This window comes from Nerophis ophidion, linkage group LG06 (genome assembly GCF_033978795.1).
Source record: "Nerophis ophidion isolate RoL-2023_Sa linkage group LG06, RoL_Noph_v1.0, whole genome shotgun sequence".
In the NCBI taxonomy this organism is placed as follows: Eukaryota; Metazoa; Chordata; class Actinopteri; order Syngnathiformes; family Syngnathidae; genus Nerophis; species Nerophis ophidion.
The window spans coordinates 61,250,905-61,269,591 of NC_084616.1; the positions used below are offsets into that span (position 1 = coordinate 61,250,905).

At 42.0% G+C, this 18,687-nt stretch overlaps 1 protein-coding gene across 3 annotated transcripts in view; it reads right to left on the reverse strand.

Moving 5' to 3' along the window:
* Positions 1-17,078, reverse strand: part of ngfa (nerve growth factor a (beta polypeptide)) — an 89,133-nt gene extending 72,055 nt beyond the window's left edge. For 2 of the 3 annotated variants that reach the window (XM_061902300.1, XM_061902298.1), the window contains exon 1: positions 16,896-17,078. The gene's annotated coding sequence lies outside the window, so the exon portion shown is untranslated. Of the gene's footprint in view, positions 1-10,284; positions 10,503-16,895 lie in introns of all 3 variants that reach the window. The other variant, XM_061902299.1, reaches the window with a different exon arrangement.
* Positions 17,079-18,687: the final 1,609 nt, after the last annotated feature.

Here is an 18,687-nt window from a genome sequence, read left to right on the forward strand (position 1 = left end):
CCTACGTCACATCATCTTTACATCCTGCACACAGGGACTCAGCAATTTCGAAAAGCTTTGATGGCTATCGACACTTTTGACATTGAGTTCCACAATTGTTGTACTTTGCGCATGTCAAAGCTGTATCTTAGAAATTACTTTGTGTGATCAAAAACGCTTTAAAAGTGCCCAAACTTGTAGTCTTACTGTATAGTTTCAAAGTAGACAAGCCGTACAGCTAGCATTTTATCTCTTTCGCCTCTGCCTTGCGGCCCCTTCAGTTTGAGGATTTTATCAGCGAAGGGAGCTTTGGTGCCCCGCAAGTTTTTAATTGTGATGAAACCGAAAAAAAAAAATGTTTTCAGGGAAGAAGAAGGCACTACCGGAACACAAGCCAATGAAGGATCCGCCTCACACCGCTAGTTTGTGCTAATGCTAGCAGTGAGTACGCAAAGCCAATGTGTGTTTGTCACTCCCAGATTGTTCAACAATGCCACAAATATTCTCAGACACATGGTAAAGTTACTTTGCTATTTTTCTTCTTTGTTTTTTTCACAAACAAGACTTTATTTATATATACATATATAGTCGAGATGTCTCTGGTTTGTCCGCCATACAGTGATCAATACCGACGTAGAGCGGAATATATGTTAGGTCAGAAAAGACTCAGAGGCTATGTAATTTTATTAGGGGGATTTCAATTAAAATTAAAAGGAAAACCTTTAAAATAGGCTTGTAGGGATGATATAGCTTCTGAGTTTTTCTAAGATAACATATATATATATATATATATATATATATATATATATATATATATATATATATATATATATACTGTATATATGCATATATATATACTGTATATATATATATATATATATATATCTATATATCTATATAGATATATATATATATATATATATATATATATATATATATATATATATATATATATATATATATATATATATATATATATATATATATATATATATATATCAATCAGGGGTCGGCAACCTTTACCACTCAAAGAGCCATTTTGACCCGTTTCACAAAATAAAGAAAACAACGGGAGTCTCAGAACTCTTTTGAAATTTAAAATGAAATAACACAGCATAAAGAGTTTTGTTTTGCTTTGTGCTATGTGTAAACTAGAGGTCTTAGACACCCGGCCCGCAATTTTTACCTTAATTCCGCTTGACAGCATTACACTTGTCAACCCTCCCAAATTTTCTGGGAGGTTCCCGTATTCTCAAAGCAACCATTCTCACGAATATTTGCTGATGGTCACCCCGCTAGAACCAAACCCCCTCCGTGCGTCGGTTGAGGTGGGCGGGATTAGGGGTGCGGGGGTATATAATATAGTCAGGAATGGTCTTGGATGCAAAGGATTCTGGGTATTTGTTGTGTTGCGTTTATGTTGTGTTACTGTGAGGATGTTTTCCCAAAATGTGTTTGTCATTCTTGTTTGGTGTGGGGTTCATAGTGTGGCACATATTAGTAAGAGTGTTAAAGTTGTTCATATCACAACTTTCAGTGTAACCTGTATGGCTGTTGACCCAGTATGCCTTGCAATATCGTACGTGTGACGATAGAAGCACCGAAATTCATGCGTCCGGCCGGCACGCAGATAGCACAATGTACAGGCGGGCGCGATGACATGTTGTAGATGACGTTAAAAGTAACGCCATCACGGCACGCCCTCAATATTGTAGTCCGGGCGAATATAGGAGAATAATAGCCCCGAGTGATGTCCGGGCGAGGCACCAAAATCCCGAAACCCCCAGAAATAATCGGGGGGGTCGGCGATTATGCAGCTGAGCCACATCAGAGTCGGCAAAGAGCCGCATGCGGCTCTGGAGCCGCGGGTTGCCGACCCCAGATATATACATATATATATATATATATATATATATACATATATATATATATGTGTGTGTGTGTAAAGTAGGGACTTTCGTCGAGGCCAGAACCAATTATTCACTTTTACATTAATTCTAATCAGGAATTCCGCTTCAATATATGATTTTTTGTGTTTGCAAATCATGGTGAAGAACCATTTAAGTTCGTAAATTGAGGTATTGGAGTCAAACATTCCTTGTTTGATTCGGAAGAGTCTGATTCGACTTTGAACCTCACAGTCGTTGAATGTTAAAGGCTGGTCGTGAAACGCCAGGTGGGACTGATTGCCAGATATTGGACACAGCAAGTTGCACCGCCTCACCCTGGAGAAGTAGTTTTCCTCTTGCAAATGTAATGATCCTCCATCAGGTTTACCTACATAATCTTTATTAGAACTGTTTGACATCTTCTTTGCACTGCACGCCACGGCCCAAGTCCTCACAAATTGTGGTTTAGCCTTTCTTTAAGGTGGAAACATTTGCAAATGAAATCTTTATTTTGTTTGATTTAATGAAAGACTATCATATGTATAAGTACCTTAAATTAACTTTGTTATATTCACATATAAGACTTGGCTAGGGTGTAAATGCCTTCTGTCCGAGTGCATCTGGGAGAGGCTTCACTCCGCATGACCCTGAGAGGGACAAGCGATGGAAAATGGATGGATAGAAGTTTTTTTTTAAAGTAAATCCATACAACGTTAATGACACATTGTAATCAGTCAGTATACTCTATTACATATCACCTTTTTGTTTATTTCTTTTTAAAAAACCTCCATATATATAACTGATTGTTGACAATGGGCAAAATCTAACAACTAGATTTGACTTCAAAAGTCTTTAGTCGATGACAACCCTGATTATTTTTCACTTGAAGTTTGGATGCAGTGTACACAACACATAGTAAAAGGGTCCTATTTTGAGGACCATAGCCCTGAATAAATTGTTGTTGTTTTAATTATTTGATTGAAACTATTTTCATGGTCCAGTGGTACCTCGGGATACACGTTTATTTACTCAAAAAACTATTTTGTGGTAAACAATTTAATCATGTGCATGGTCCCCCAAAAACACCACCATTGTCTTTAAAAATAAGAACAAACTTAAGGATAATACATATTTTATAAAAATCAAAAAAATACTATATTATGTAGAATATTAAGATGAATTATATTTATATAATGCGATGGTGGGGGAGGATGCCGGACAGACCTGGGAGGCCCAAACGCATTGTGAGGGTCTGCTGGGAACGTCTGGCAGAGTCTCCTGTCAGACAAAGTTTCAATTCCCACCTCCGGAAGAACTTTGAACATGTCACGAGGGAGGTGCTGGACATTGAGTCCGAGTGGACCATGTTCCGCACCTCTATTGTCGAGGCGGCAGATCGGAGCTGTGGCCGCAAGGTAGTTGGTGCCTGTCGGGGCGGCAATCCTAAAACCCCTTGGTGGACACCAGCGGTGAGAGATGCCGTCAAGCTGAAGAAGGAGTCCTATCGGGTACTTTTGGCTCATAGGACTCCGGAGGCAGTGGACAGGTACCGACAGGCCAAGCGGTGTGCAGCTTCAGCGGTCGCGGAGTCAAAAACTCGGACATGGGAAGAGTTCGGGGAAGCCATGGAAAACGACTTCCGGACGGCTTCGAAGCGATTCTGGACCACCGTCCGCCGCCTCAGGAAGGGGAAGCAGTGCACTATCAACACCGTGTATGGTGCGGATGGTGTTCTGCTGACCTCGACTACGGATGTTGTGGATAGGTGGAAGGAATACTTCGAAGACCTCCTCAATCCCACCAACACGTCTTCCTATGAGGAAGCAGTGCCTGGGGAATCAGTGGTGGACTCTCCTATTTCTGGGGCTGAGGTCGCTGAGGTAGTTAAAAAGCTCCTCGGTGGCAAGGCCCCAGGGGTGGATGAGATCCGCCCGGAGTTCCTTAAGGCTCTGGATGCTGTGGGGCTGTCTTGGTTGACAAGACTTTGCAGCATCGCGTGGACATCGGGGGCGGTACCTCTGGATTGGCAGACCGGGGTGGTGGTTCCTCTCTTTAAGAAGGGGGACCGGAGGGTGTGTTCCAACTATCGTGGGATCACACTCCTCAGCCTTCCCGGTAAGGTTTATTCAGGTGTACTGGAGAGGAGGCTACGTCGGATAGTCGAGCCTCGGATTCAGGAGGAACAGTGTGGTTTTCGTCCTGGTCGTGGAGCTGTGGACCAGCTCTATGCTCTCGGCAGGGTTCTTGAGGGTGCATGGGAGTTTGCCCAACCAGTCTATATGTGCTTTGTGGACTTGGAGAAGGCATTCGACCGTGTCCCTCGGGAAGTCCTGTGGGGAGTGCTCAGAGAGTATGGGGTATCGGACTGTCTTATTGTGGCGGTCCGTTCCCTGTACGATCAGAGCTTGGTCCGCATTGCCGGCAGTAAGTCGAACACATTTCCAGTGAGGGTTGGACTCCGCCAAGGCTGTCCTTTGTCACCGATTCTGTTCATAACTTTTATGGACAGAATTTCTAGGCGCAGTCCAGGCGTTGAGGGGTTCCGGTTTGGTAACCGCAGGATTAGGTCTCTGCTTTTTGCAGATGATGTGGTCTTGATGGCTTCATCTGACCGGGATCTTCAGCTCTCGCTGGATCGGTTCGCAGCCGAGTGTGAAGCGACCGGAATGAGAATCAGCACCTCCAAGTCCGAGTCCATGGTTCTCGTCCGGAAAAGGGTGGAGTGCCATCTCCGGGTTGGGGAGGAGACCCTGCCCCAAGTGGAGGAGTTCAAGTACCTAGGAGTCTTGTTCACGAGTGAGGGAAGAGTGGATCGTGAGATCGACAGGCGGATCGGTGCGGCGTCTTCAGTAATGCGGACGTTGTACCGATCCGTTGTGGTGAAGAAGGAGCTGAGCCGGAAGGCAAAGCTCTCAATTTACCGGTCGATCTACGTTCCCATCCTCACCTATGGTCATGAGCTTTGGGTCATGACCGAAAGGATAAGATCACGGGTACAAGCGGCCGAAATGAGTTTCCTCCGCCGTGTGGCGGGGCTCTCCCTTAGAGATAGGGTGAGAAGCTCTGCCATCCGGGAGGGACTCAAAGTAAAGCCGCTGCTCCTTCACATCGAGAGGAGCCAGATGAGGTGGTTCGGGCATCTGGTCAGGATGCCACCCGAACGCCTCCCTATGGAGGTGTTTAGGGCACGTCCAACCGGTAGGAGGCCACGGGGAAGACCCAGGACACATTGGGAAGACTATGTCTCCCGGCTGGCCTGGGAACGCCTCGGGATCCCCCGGGAAGAGCTAGACGAAGTGGCTGGGGAGAGGGAAGTCTGGGTTTCCCTGCTTAGGCTGTTGCCCCCGCGACCCGACCTCGGATAAGCGGAAGATGATGGATGGATGGATATTTATATAGCTCTTTTCCATAGAGACTCAAAGCGCTTGAAATACAGTAGTGGAACCCATTATCTACATCTTTAAGGTCATTTAAACCAGTGTGGGTGGCACTGGGAGCAAGTGGGTAAAGTGTCTTGCCCAAGGATACTTTGGCCAGATTCACTGCATTTGATTCAAACCTGGATTTAATGAGATGCAGATTTGGAGTAAAACAACTTTAAATACATTGTTCAATTATTATTATTTTTATTTTGCAAAATAATAAAGTGAACATACTAACACGGCTGTCCTTTGTCACCGATTCTGTTCATAACTTTTATGGACAGAATTTCTAGGCGCAGCCAAGGCGTTGAGGGGATCCGGTTTGGTGGCCACGGGATTAGGTCTCTGCTTTTTGCAGATGATGTGGTCCTGATGGCTTCATCTGACCGGGATCTTCAGCTCTGACTGGATCGGTTCGCAGCCGAGTGTGAAGCGACCGGAATGAGAATCAGCACCTCCAAGTCCGAGTCCATGGTTCTCGCCCGGAAAAGGGTGGAGTGCCATCTCCGGGTTGGGGAGGAGACCCTGCCCCAAGTGGAGGAGTTCAAGTACCTAGGAGTCTTGTTCACGAGTAGGGGAAGAGTGGATCGTGAGATCGACAGGCGGATCGGTGCGGCGTCTTCAGTAATGAGGACGTTGTATCAATCCGTTGTGGTGAAGAAGGAGCTGAGCCGGAAGGCAAAGCTCTCAATTTACCGGTCGATCTACGTTCCCATCCTCACCTATGGTCATGAGCTTTGGGTCATGACCGAAAGGATAAGATCACGGGCACAAGCAGCCGAAATGAGTTTCCTCCGCCGTGTGGCGGGGCTCTCCCTTAGAGATAGGGTGAGAAGCTCTGCCATCCAGGAGGACCTCAAAGTAAAGCCGCTGCTCCTCCACATCGAGAGGAGCCAGATGAGGTGGTTCGGTCATCTGGTCAGGATGCCACCCGAACGCCTCCCTCGGGATGTGTTTAGGGCACGTCCAGCTAGTAGGAGGCCACGGGAAGACCCAGGACACGTTGGGAAGACTATGTCTCCCGGCTGGCCTGGGAACCCCTCGGGATCCCCCGGGAAGAGCTAGACGAAGTGGCTGGAGATAGGGAAGTCTGGGCTTCCCTGCTTAGGCTGCTGCCCCCGCGACCCGACCTCAGATAAGCGGAAGATGATGGATGGATGGATGGACATACTAATAATCTTATAATAGTTACGCTTTCTGTCACAAACCCCAATAGAGGGTCAAACTCAGGACATTTGACTTAATAGACAAGTAACCACTGCCCCCCCCCCTCCATACCCCCCCAAACTGAAAATCATTCAGAATGTTGACAATACATTCTACTTGGTGACAGAGCAAGAAAAGATTTGCCATAAAAGAATCAGTGTTGGCGCTAGGAACTTTCAAAATGTAAAGTGGGGTCCCACTGTAAATTTTTGGGGTCCCACTTTTTTGTAACCGTTTTCAAAATAAATGCTAAATGTGTGCATTATCCTGTTATAGCCTACACATTCTATATTGTGTTTTGGAAAAAGGTTGTCATAAACGTTACTTAATTCATTAAAAAACTAATACAAAAGAAACATTTTTTGGGGCGGTATAGCTCGGTTGGTAGAGCCAGCAACTAGAGAAAAAGCGCTATATAAATATAATTCACTTCACTTCACAATTATCTTTAAATAGTACTTTTTCTCTAGTGACTAAAAGCGCTTTACATAGTGAAACCCAATATCCAAGTTACATTTAAACTAGTGTGGGTGGCACTGGGAGCAGGTGGGTAAAGTGTCTTGCCCAAGGACACAACGGCAATGACTAGGATGGTGTAAGCGGGGATCGAACCTGCAACCCTTAAGTTGCTGGCACGGCCGCTCTACCAACCGAGCTATACCACTTCACTTCACTTCACTTTTATGTATTTATAAATGTATCCAGTTACAAACTTTCGTCTTTCATTCATGGATCTAAACTTTACCGCTGCCGGTAGTTTTTTCTATATTTTTATTTAATAAGTTGTAGGTGTATTTATTTCAGTATAAAAGTGTAAAAAGTTTTTTGCTTCAGTCATAAAATGATGATAATGTAACGCCGATTCGGCATCGAGGTACCGGGTTCGATTCCCTCAAGGATGCGTCAAACGAAGAACACAACAAAGGTAGGATCTAACAAATTTATTAACAAAAAGTGAGCTCTGAACAAAAACACTGGAGCTAATAAAAAGGGAAACAAAAGACGCTAGCGTGAAAGCTAGGAAATATAAAGAACTAAGACTTAGCACAAAAAGTAAAAACAAAGATGATTGTGAGCTAAAGATGACAATAAAGTGGCTTAGCTAATGAGCTAGCGAGAAAACATACCTGACGTTACTTGTTGTATGTGAGCAAATTAGAGTCCCGGAAAGAATAAACAGAAGAGGCTGGCTTATAAAAGGGTGGTGATTACAAGAACAGGTGTACGAGAACAGAGACTAGCAGGTGGAAATAATAAGTGACCATAGAAATGAACAAAACAGGATGTAAACGGGTCAGAACGGAGTATGAAAACACAGATGGAAAAACAAACAACATGTGAAGATCAGAGTAACGGATCGTAACAGATAAGGGTGTGTCAGGGCATAAATACAAACATTATGTATTTAATGCTTAAATCTCTAGAGTGTACATCAACTTCAGATCTATCTGTCAATTCTAAGTTTGTTTGTTTGTTTGTTTGTTTTTTCATGTTGTTTCTTTTGTTTGTTTTCTGCCCTTTGTGTCAAAGAAAACTATGTTGTTGTTGTTTTTTTTATGGCAAACACAAAAAAATGGAAAATGTTCCACAAAAAATGTGTTTCAAAGCGCAATATTTGATGTGAAGAGCCCTGGAAAGGTCAATAATTCATAGAAACATTGGTTTTGATTTAATATTATGTTTTTGAGCAATGACAGTTTTAAAGAAAAAAAAATCAGCTTTGTTTAATTAGTCAACATTGCAACTTTTTCAAAATTACATTTCACCTGTAAGCTTTTTCATTCCACTTTTGTTATGTTTTTGCTTAATTTAATGTCGGCCTTTAAAACATTAACAATGGCACCTGGGCCTGCTACAGATAATAAAAAAAATGACATCTGATAAGTCTATCGATGAAAAGCAGAGCCTGGCGACGCATGCGCGTTTATCATAATGCACAGTCAGCATCTCTGCTTCAATAAACAATGATGGTGATGATATCAGGGATGTGAGCAACACTTGCTAACTTGTCAGCCACTTCTCCAAGAGACTCCTTTTGAACACTCCTCGCACATTAACACTTCAAACGGCACATATTTGCCCCGTTTGTTGACCTGCAAAGTATGTTTTTGGGGTGGAGGAGTCTGGTCGGGTGCTGGTTATCTTGAAGCTTACAGCTAGCCTGTCTCCATCCTCGAACAATGTCACTTCAGTGGTAGATAAAAGTGAAGTTTACATGGACTCACAAAGACTAAAACAATTCGTTTACTGGAGACATGGCACAGGATGAAGTTAAAAAAGGTTGAATTTACACTCACCTTAGTGTTTATATGAAGTGTTTCTTTTGACAGCCCCTCGCGGTAAAGTTGTCTGAGTGCAAACTGAGGCAGTATTTGTGATTGATAAAAGGTTCGGCGAATCAAAATTCACGACCAATAAACGGGGACGAAAACAGAGACAGATGGACAACATTCACACTCACATTCACACACTAGGGCCAATTTAGTGTTGCCAATCAACTTATTCCCAGGTGCATGTCTTTGGAGGTGGGAGGAAGCCGGAGTACCCGGAGGGAACCCACGCAGTCACGGGGAGAACATGCAAACTCCACACAGAAAGATCCCAAGCCCGGGATTGAACCCAGGACTACACAGGACATTCGTATTGTGAGGCAGACACACTAACCTCTGTACCACCATGCTGCCCTTTACTAATACATACACTATGTAAAAAAAAATCACGTCATTAAAAATATACTAAAAAGACACCAAAACGCATCAATTGAACTTGTTTTAATCAGCCCCTTAAGTCCTCTCGTATACATAAAAATGATAAAAAGATCTCGCTAAATAGACGAGGTGTCTAATATTTTTTTTTATTTTGGACCATCCAAAATATTTACAGACACACACATAGAACGGAGGATACACGTCCGTTCATTATTTGTCGCAGATCCTGCAGTTGCAAGTGGAACTGTCAGTTTGCGCGTCCTTCATACACGTGCTAAATAAAACGCTAAATAAATAAATAGAGGTCGCAAAAAAAGTGTTGATGAATTTCTATTTTTGCATGTTCTCCTCCCAGTATGTTGGACATTTTGATGATCAGCATATTCTTTGCATATTAATGATGACAGAGATTGCATGCCTTATTCAACTTACTTGACAGACGCAATCGACTTTGCACACGTTTGGTGGATCAGCTTTGCGTGTGTTATCAGGTTTGCATCTGTTTTAGTACACGCAAACCTTTAATAAATCAGGCCCCTGATCTCTTATGCTGGTTTTGTGGAATATCCCTGTCGTAAAGATAATATCAATATTTTTAATGCATCCGCCCTCCTCTATTAATCAGATCCTTCCCTTCTGTGTCCATAACCGTAGATCAAAGAGTAGTTTTTATAGACCTGCATCTGTTCAGTCTTTTGCTTTCCACTAAGTATTGTTGAATTGTCTTCTGCTGCTTTATGTTTCTAATATTAAGTCAGATTTTCTTCTTTTCCTTTTTATTTTTGGGGAACTTCTGGATTTCGTAATGTTATTTTCTAATAAAGATGTTACTGCCTGTCTGCGATGAGGTGGTCACTTGTCCAGGGTGTACGCCGTCTTCGGCCCGAATGCAGCTGGGATAGGCTCCAGCATCCCCGCGACCCCAAGAGGGACAAGCGGTAGAAAATGGACGGATGGATGAGTTAGTGCCTGTGTGTGTGCTTCAATATATTTTCCCATTGAGAGCAACATAGCAGCTCAACGTCTCAACACGAGAAGTTTTAAAAGGAAACATTGGTGAGAATGAGTGCACAAGCTTACCGTTGGATGACATCAGTGCTTTTCTCCTGATCCTGTGACACATGCTTCACAGTCCTGGGATGCAGTGACCTCCAGATCCCAGTTTTCCCTCAACAAACACCGAGCATAACCCAGAGGTTGAACTGCGACCTTTCATCCTTCTGCTGATTCCAGACAGAACACCTCAGCTGGTTCACTTTACACCAGATGTTCTTACCCTCCTCTGTAGTTCAACAGCTCTGATTACCAGAAAGATTAAAGAAATGATTTGTGCATTTAAAAGTCATCCAATTTATTTGATCTTCTAAAAGTTTGTTTCCAGAATTGTAAATGTATGCCTGATCTTTCTTACAAAAAATGCTTTTAGTTTTTTTTATAGGATAATCTGCAAAAATGTGTCTCTGACTGGATAGTGCCAAGGTTTAACATTTCCCAAAATAAGACATTCGGCTTTGTTTGGGTTGCATGCACTGCTGTTAAAACTATTATGGCTAAGGAAACAGTAAAGGCAGAGGCTGTGATTGAACACCACATGGTGCAAAAAAAAAACAGTGGTTTAAGTTGTCAGCACCTCTTGAAAAATCATGCAGGCACTTTGGCACATTTACTTTAACACATCCTGAAAACCTGTCAAGCTGTGTTTAACTATAACAGGCTGGATGAGAAGAGTTCCAACAGGTGATTCATATATTGGAAAAATACATCCATCCATCAATTTTCTACCGTTTATTCCCTTTTGGGGTTGCGGGGGGCGCTGACGCCTATCTCAGCTACAATCGGGCGGAAGGTGGGGTACACCCTGGACAAGTCGCCACCTCATCGACACAGATAGACAGACAACATTCACACTCACATTCACACACTAAGGTCAATTTAGTGTTGCCAATCAACCTATCCCCAGGTGCATGTCTTTGGAAGTGGGAGGAAGCCGGAGTACCCGGAGGGAACCCACGCATTCACAGGGAGAACATGCAAACTCCACACAGAAAGATCCCGAGCCTGGGATTGAACCCAGGACTGCAGGACCTTCGTATTGTAAGGCAGACGCACTAACCCCTCTTCCACCGTGAAGCCTGGAAAAATACATTTATCCGTAATTTATTTTTATTTTTTGGGGGGATAAAACTACCTGGTATTGATAGAAGATGATACTCATGACTATCTGGATGTAGAAGCACAGCCAGAAATTATAGGCTCCTTGAAAGAAATCACAATGTGGTCCCACCAGGCAACAATCCTATTGATTTGGGGCCCCTGGAATTGACCTATATTTTCGCCTCTGCTGCGGCGCCCCGGTTAAAATGTAAATGTATTTTAGATTATAGGATGGCGGTCTTATCTTATTTGCAAAGGCTCCAAAGTTATTTGCGAAAAACATTTAATTAGTAAGATAACAAGTAATCACAAAAGACTCAAGGTATATTTTTGGACTATAAGCCGCTACTTTTTTCCTACGCTTTGAACCCTGTGAAAAATAAAACGGTGCGGCTAATTTAGGGATTTTTCTTTGCTAACTGCCATAATGTTTTGAATAAAAAACATAGTTTTCAACACTGACCGAGACACTGAAAAGGTATGTTATTGTTTGTAATTTGGCATGATTTTGGGGCCAGTTTGCTCACTGCAGGTGCTGTGGTTTGAAAATGTACTTCCTGTTTTGTGTCTTGAACTAGAAGTATGTCTCATTTTGTCTACTGTTCGTCCATAACATTTCTGGTTGGAAATAATTCTTCATTCATCACACCAAGCAATGTTGGTAAGTTTTATAATATACTAGAACTAGTCATACTGACTAAATCGTCCCATTTGTGATGTCTGTAGACGTGTTTTTATGTTTAGTTGTGCGTGCTGTTGTAATGTAATCAAGCTAGCGTCGTTAGCATTTGCAAACATGCCAACACGTTTACAAGTATCTTTGTTAGAATTTTTAACTAATGGCATTCTTTTTATATTGTTTCAGTTTTGTAAATGCACCAAAACGTCACCGTGGAGTTTTTGAGTCTGTTTAACTGTTTGGAGAGCTAGCTTCTGCAGCTACTGGGTCCCTGACAATGACTTCTCTTTTGTTTCATCAGCCGTTTGAATGCAGTGTTGCAGGCCCCGTTTGGAAACAAGGTATATAAATGAAAATGTACAAAATGTTTGTACTTTTGTACCGGTATATATATGTGGCTTATTTTCCAGTGCAGCTAATACATGTAAAAATATATTTTTCCATCCATCCATCTATTTTCTACCGCTTGTCCCTCTGGGGGACGCGGGGAAGCTGGAGCTGCAATCGGGCGGAAGGCGGTGTACACCCTGGACAAGTCGCCATTGCAGGGACAAAACAGACATACAGACAACATTCACGCTCACATTATTTATTCTAATATTTGGTCGGTGCAGCTTAAAATACCGGTGAACTCCATAGCCCGAACGGGATGGTACTCTATCTTTACGGGAGAACCCTCAATTGAAGGGAGGGAAGTTATTTAGCATTGTGTCAACCCTTTACAAGACTGCTTCATGCAAGTATAAAAGCTTATATTTGGCTGACGAGTTTTTAAATTCCAGACACTAATAAAACAAGATTACTGCTTTCACCATGGTCACCAAAATAAGTTTTTACCAACTTGCAGTTTCAGTTTTTTAAGTACAGTATTTTTGAACAATAAAGTAAAAATGGTATTTTTTCTACAATGACGGAATGTGTAATTATACCTTTTTGAGATTTCTTAAGATTAGCTATGGGCCCTGAGGTGAAATAGCCATAGTTAAACAGCCAGTCCAGGTGTGTCACAGCATTTCACTTGCCCAGGTGTCCTATGAAACAAGGTAAAATCTGGACAAAATACACTTTTCCATCTTTTGTGCACATTTGTGTGGTAACATGATGCATCTTCCTTTCCAACTAAGTACATATTCTTAGCTCTATCTAACCGTTTTGGCCTGTAACTCATCTTTACATATTTGAGATAAACCATATATTTCAACAAATGTTGTATAGCCTCTATTATTACCCTTCTACGACAGGATACATTTGGGAGGACAGGAATATACTTTACACAGGTTTGTCTCGAAAAAAAAAAGATACCCACAACACACCCAGAGAGAAGCCAAATAACTTATTTTGGTTTTTCTACACTATTGAAAAACATGTGTCATCACATCCACTCCTTCCAGAAGCAGGAAGAACATTAAAAGATAGTTGCCAGATGACATGCTGTATCTATTTATTGCTGATAGGCAATCCTATAGAATGGTAATCACATGTATTTTATTGCTGTCACTACCATTTAGTCACTTTATCCTTCCTTTGACCACTCACATGTTAAACTATCACCTCTGTGTTGATTTATGTCATTCCTTTCGAGCAAATGGTACAAAAAGATACGTAAATATTACAGACGACACTATTAAACCATTACTATTTTCATTGTTAGGTCCCTTTCTCTCATACACAGACACTCAAGTATAGGGAAAACTGTAATTCAGCTTCAAAGGGAAACCTGAGAGGGTCATAAATAATCATGGACATCTTTGTCAGCAGTGGAAAACTGTCCATCTGCCTTCCATTCACACAGCAGTTTGTTTGTGTGTTTACTGCAGAGGAGGTTTAAAGACTGGACCGAATGTGATCATCAAGAAAATCTCTCAATAAATAAATATTGGTTATAAAGTGAGCTACCCTTGGCAACGCGTCTCTGTTGTTGTATTTTGTGTTGTTCTTTGTTTGTTGCATTGAAAAATCAGAGTACATACCAAGTCAAACTCCTTGTGTATTAAGCATAATTGGCCAATAAACCTGATACTGATTCTGTTTCTGAGCCATCAGCAATATTAAACATATGAGAGGTGAGTGAGAAGACAAGAATTGCAATAACAGTGGGGTCAAACAGAATATACAATCTTAATCTGGTGTCTATGGGGCCTTGCACTGTTTTGGTGTCCATGACGTTTGGGTACAAAAATAGAGAAAATAAGAATTATATGATTCTACTGAGTGTTCCACAAGACATGCTACCATACATGTAATATTGATATCTACAGTTATGTAATAATTAGACACATTTTCAGTGAATTATTGGCAATTAATTGCTAAATTGCAAAGACGTTTTGCTTTACGGCAGCCATGTTTTTCAACAAATCACGATGCCATTTTACAGACATGTTCTCAGTCACCTGAAATTTTTGCTCTGGAGACCAGCAACCAAACTTCCTTAAACAGTACTAGTAAGTTAAACAAATTGTTATTCAATTAAGTTGTGTTGTAATATTCCAACAGCCTTGTAATGTTTATTGTGTTTCCAACAAAATATGGCACTGAGCGCATTATACAAAGTTGTCAATTTTAGGTAAGACTGATACATAGCTTTTTGGATCTGAAAGTCATGTCAGTGGTCATGTGACATTGGTATAAAATATTACAGGCATTTTCGATGTGTCTACGATGTCAGTCAATGGTTCTTTTTGTTTAGTGAGAACAGACCAAAGAAAAAGAAGAGCTGGTCCAGATGGACTCTTGCACGTAGACTATGTCATGTCAGATCTATAACCAAACTGTAGCAGCTTTCTCTTGCAATTCCTCTCGGACCCTTAAAGCGCATGCTATGAGCTCTTAAAAAAAAAAAAAAAAAGTTTTCAAGAAAGCAGTTAAAAGGGTTAAAACCAATAAAAGTCAGTTCCCAGTGGCTTATTTTATTTTTTGAATTGTTTTTCAAAATTTTACCCGTCCCAGAATATCCCTAAAAAAAGCTTTAAAGTGCCTTATTTTCGCTATCTTCGAAGCCACTGTCCATTTTCCTGTGACGTCATCCAGTGCTGCCAATACAAACAAACAATGGCAAATAGCACTGCAAGATATAGCAAAATTAGCTCGGATTCAGACACGGATTTCAGCGGCTTAAGCGATTCAACAGATTACGCATGTATTGAAACGGATGGTTGGAGTATGGAGGCAGATAGCGAAAACGAAATTGAATAAGAAACTGAAGCTATTGAGCGAATAGCTATTGACGCTATTCGGCCATGTTTGCCTTAGCAACACTGGAAAAAGGGGCAGACCAACGATCGGAAGTTTTGCAACTTGTGACACTGGAACAACTTAAATCCGTCGAATGGTAAGTGTTTGTTTGGCATTAAATGTGGGTGGAGGGAAACGCTGGATATAGTTTCAAATGTATAAACAGCTAGCCTAAATAGCAAGTTAGCATCGATTAGCTGGCAGTCACGCCGCGATCAAATATGTCTGATTAGCACATAAGTCAACAACATCAATAAAACTCACCTTTGTGATTTCGTTGACTTTATCGTTGCAAATGCATCTGCAGGTTATCCATACATCTCTGTGCCATGTCTGCCTTAGCATCACCGGTAAAATGTGCAGACACTCCGGCACATTCAAAGGGGGTCTGGCGGCAGATTTCTTGCCACATTCGCGTATACGGGCCAGTGGTGCAACTTGAACCTTCCCTGTTAGTGTTGTTACACCCTCCGACAACACACCGACGAGGCATGATGTCTCCAAGGTTCCAGAAAATAGTCGAAAAAATGGAAAATAACAGAGCTGAGACGCGGTGTTTGTAATGTGTTTGAGAAAATGAAAATGACGGCTTTATTACCTGGGTGACGTCACGTTCTGACGTCATTGTTTCGAAAGCGATAAACAGAAAGGCGTTTAATTCGCCAAAATTCACCCATTTAGAGTTCGTAAATCGGTTGAAAAAACATATGGTCTTTTTTCTGCAACATCAAGGTATATATTGACGCTTACATAGGTCTGGTGATAATGTTCCCCTTTAAATTGATTTATTGGATTAAATTCTTAAAGTATGTGTACAAGTGCAACGCTGCAGTGATGAGCAGCATGGAACAGAACCGCATTTAATAACGTCCTGCACTAACAACAGGATGGGAGTGGTCGAAAGCCTTCTGTTTAAAGTGACAGTTGGTGGATGTACAGTAAATGTGTGTCCTGGGTGACATTCCTCTCCTGTCAAAGCCAGAAAGGAATTCCCTGGTAGGAGTGGCAGGCATGAGGTTTCGCTGGAGCACACACACGCTTGTAAACATGCAAAGAAGTACACATAAATATTCCTGTCAGGATATAAACAATGACCATCAGCACAGGGGATCCAGCCTGCAGGCCCCACCCAGACAAGCAGGAACGGGGAACCTCAACAGCATATTTCAGGTTGGACATTGGAGCTCATCACAATCTACAAGGCCTTTGAGGGTTGTGTAACATGAGCACTGAGACAGACAGATAGAAACAGAGGGGGGGTTTTAGGCAGATAGAAAAAGGGGTAAGAGAGAGTGAATGTAACCTGATGGTTTTCATAAAATTAAACTGGCTCTCATTGAAGTTTGTTCACCAAACTCACTTCTTTTGTTTCTCCAACCAGATTAATGGACTAATTGTCCATCTTCCTGTTGAACAACTTCTTCTACATCTAACATGGAACATTTCCAGCAAACCTGACATTAATCAATGGGGTAAAAAAATAAATTGAAAAAAATCTGCTTACAAACTGTTGCTGGTTCTCAATGCAGAGACTCCACTTCCAATTAATAAAAAGTGTTGAGAAGACACAAAGCCAACATTTCTGATATCCACATCACACTTGCTTCTATTTACGAGAAATGCTCACCAATGTGTTAGGCGTTCCTTCTCTTGTCTCTTCACGATCTGAACACTTCCAGGGAAAGTCTTGATGTATTCCACCACACCCTCCTCCCTGGAATTATCCCAAAGTCCAGGTCTCACTCCTGAATTCAAAGCTGTGCATCCAAGTCTGCTGCCATCCACTTCTGCCTGTCTCTCTCCCACAGTCTTTTGAAAATGGTTTGTTCAAAAAGTTTAGTAACAGGAGTCCAAATGCTGCTCCCTCCCTCCATGTGTTGCTCCCTGAAGGTCCTAGTGCCGACCACTCCCATGTGCTGCCACATGGAGGGAAACAATGTAAGCATTTTTCAAAATATTTCATGACTGGCCCTTTTGCATGGATTGTTGTGTTTAGTTTTGAAAATTGGTGTCATTAAGAGAGAGGTTTTGGGTTCCCCCATTGCCAGTGAAGACTACCATTGCTCTTTGACACCAAGAGTCTTAGAGGCCTACTGAAATGAGATTTTCTTATTTAAACGGGGATAGCAGGTCCATTCTATGTGTCATACTTGATCATTTCGCGATATTGCCATATTTTTGCTGAAAAGATTTAGTAGAGAACATCAACGATAAAGTTCGCAACTTTTGGTCGCTAACAGAAAAGCCCTGCCTCTACCGGAAGTCGCAAAGGATGGCGTCACCCGTTGAGGGCTCCTCACATCCTCACATTCTTTTTAATGGGAGCCTCCAACAAAACGAGCTATTTGGACCGAGAAAACGACAATTTCCCCATTAATTTGAGCGAGGATGAAAGATTTGTGTTTGAGGATATTGATAGCGACGGACTAGAAAAAAAAAAAAAAAAAGGCGATTGCATTGGGACGGATTCAGATGTTTTCAGACACATTTACTAGGATAATTCTGGGAAATCCCTTATCTTTCTATTGTGTGTTTAGTGAGTTTAACAGTACCTGATAGTCGGAGGTGTGTGTCCACGGGTGTTTTGACGCCAGTGTCTCAGGGAAATCGACGGCTGCTTTATGGACGGCGCAAGCTCAGCTAATTTTCTCACCGTAACCTGCTGGTTGACATTCGGTCGGGATCCATGTTCGCTTGACCGCTCTGATCCATAATAAAGTTTCACTTCCGGGAATTTTAAACAAGGAATCACCATGTGTTGGTGTGGCTAAAGGCCAAAGTTTCCCAAAACCATCTTTTTACTTTGACTTATCCAATATTAATCGAACAAAGTGCAAAAGATTCAGCAACACAGATGTCCAAAATACTGTGTAATTATGTGGTTAAAGCAGACGACTTTTAGCTGTGTGGGTGTAACATATTTTCTAACAGTCCGTGACGTCACGCGTACACGTCATCATTACACGACGTTTTCAAGAAGAAACTCCCGGGAAATTCAAAATTGCATTTTAGTAAACTAAAAAGGCCGTATTGGCATGTGTTGCAATGTTAATATTTCATCATTGATATATAAACTATCAGACTGCGTGGTGGGTAGTAGTGGGTTTCAGTAGGCCTTTAAAGGGCCCCTCATTGGCACATATTTTATAAGTCTGGACCTAAAAATTATGTTTACATGTACAATTTCCAGCAACACAGACACAGTACTAATGTTAGGCTCGTTTTCGAAGTTTCTTTACATTTTGGAACGCCCACTTTTAGCTCCAAAATATGGGTGGGCCCCTACCAGCCTGCTGACGTCACCAGCAGTTGCCCTGTAGTGATTTGTATTTTGATTGCATCAACATCCCGAATCATCCTTCCGTCTATTTTCTCTCTCAAAGTCACGGGCTGCACTCGGGCGGAAGGCAGGGTATACC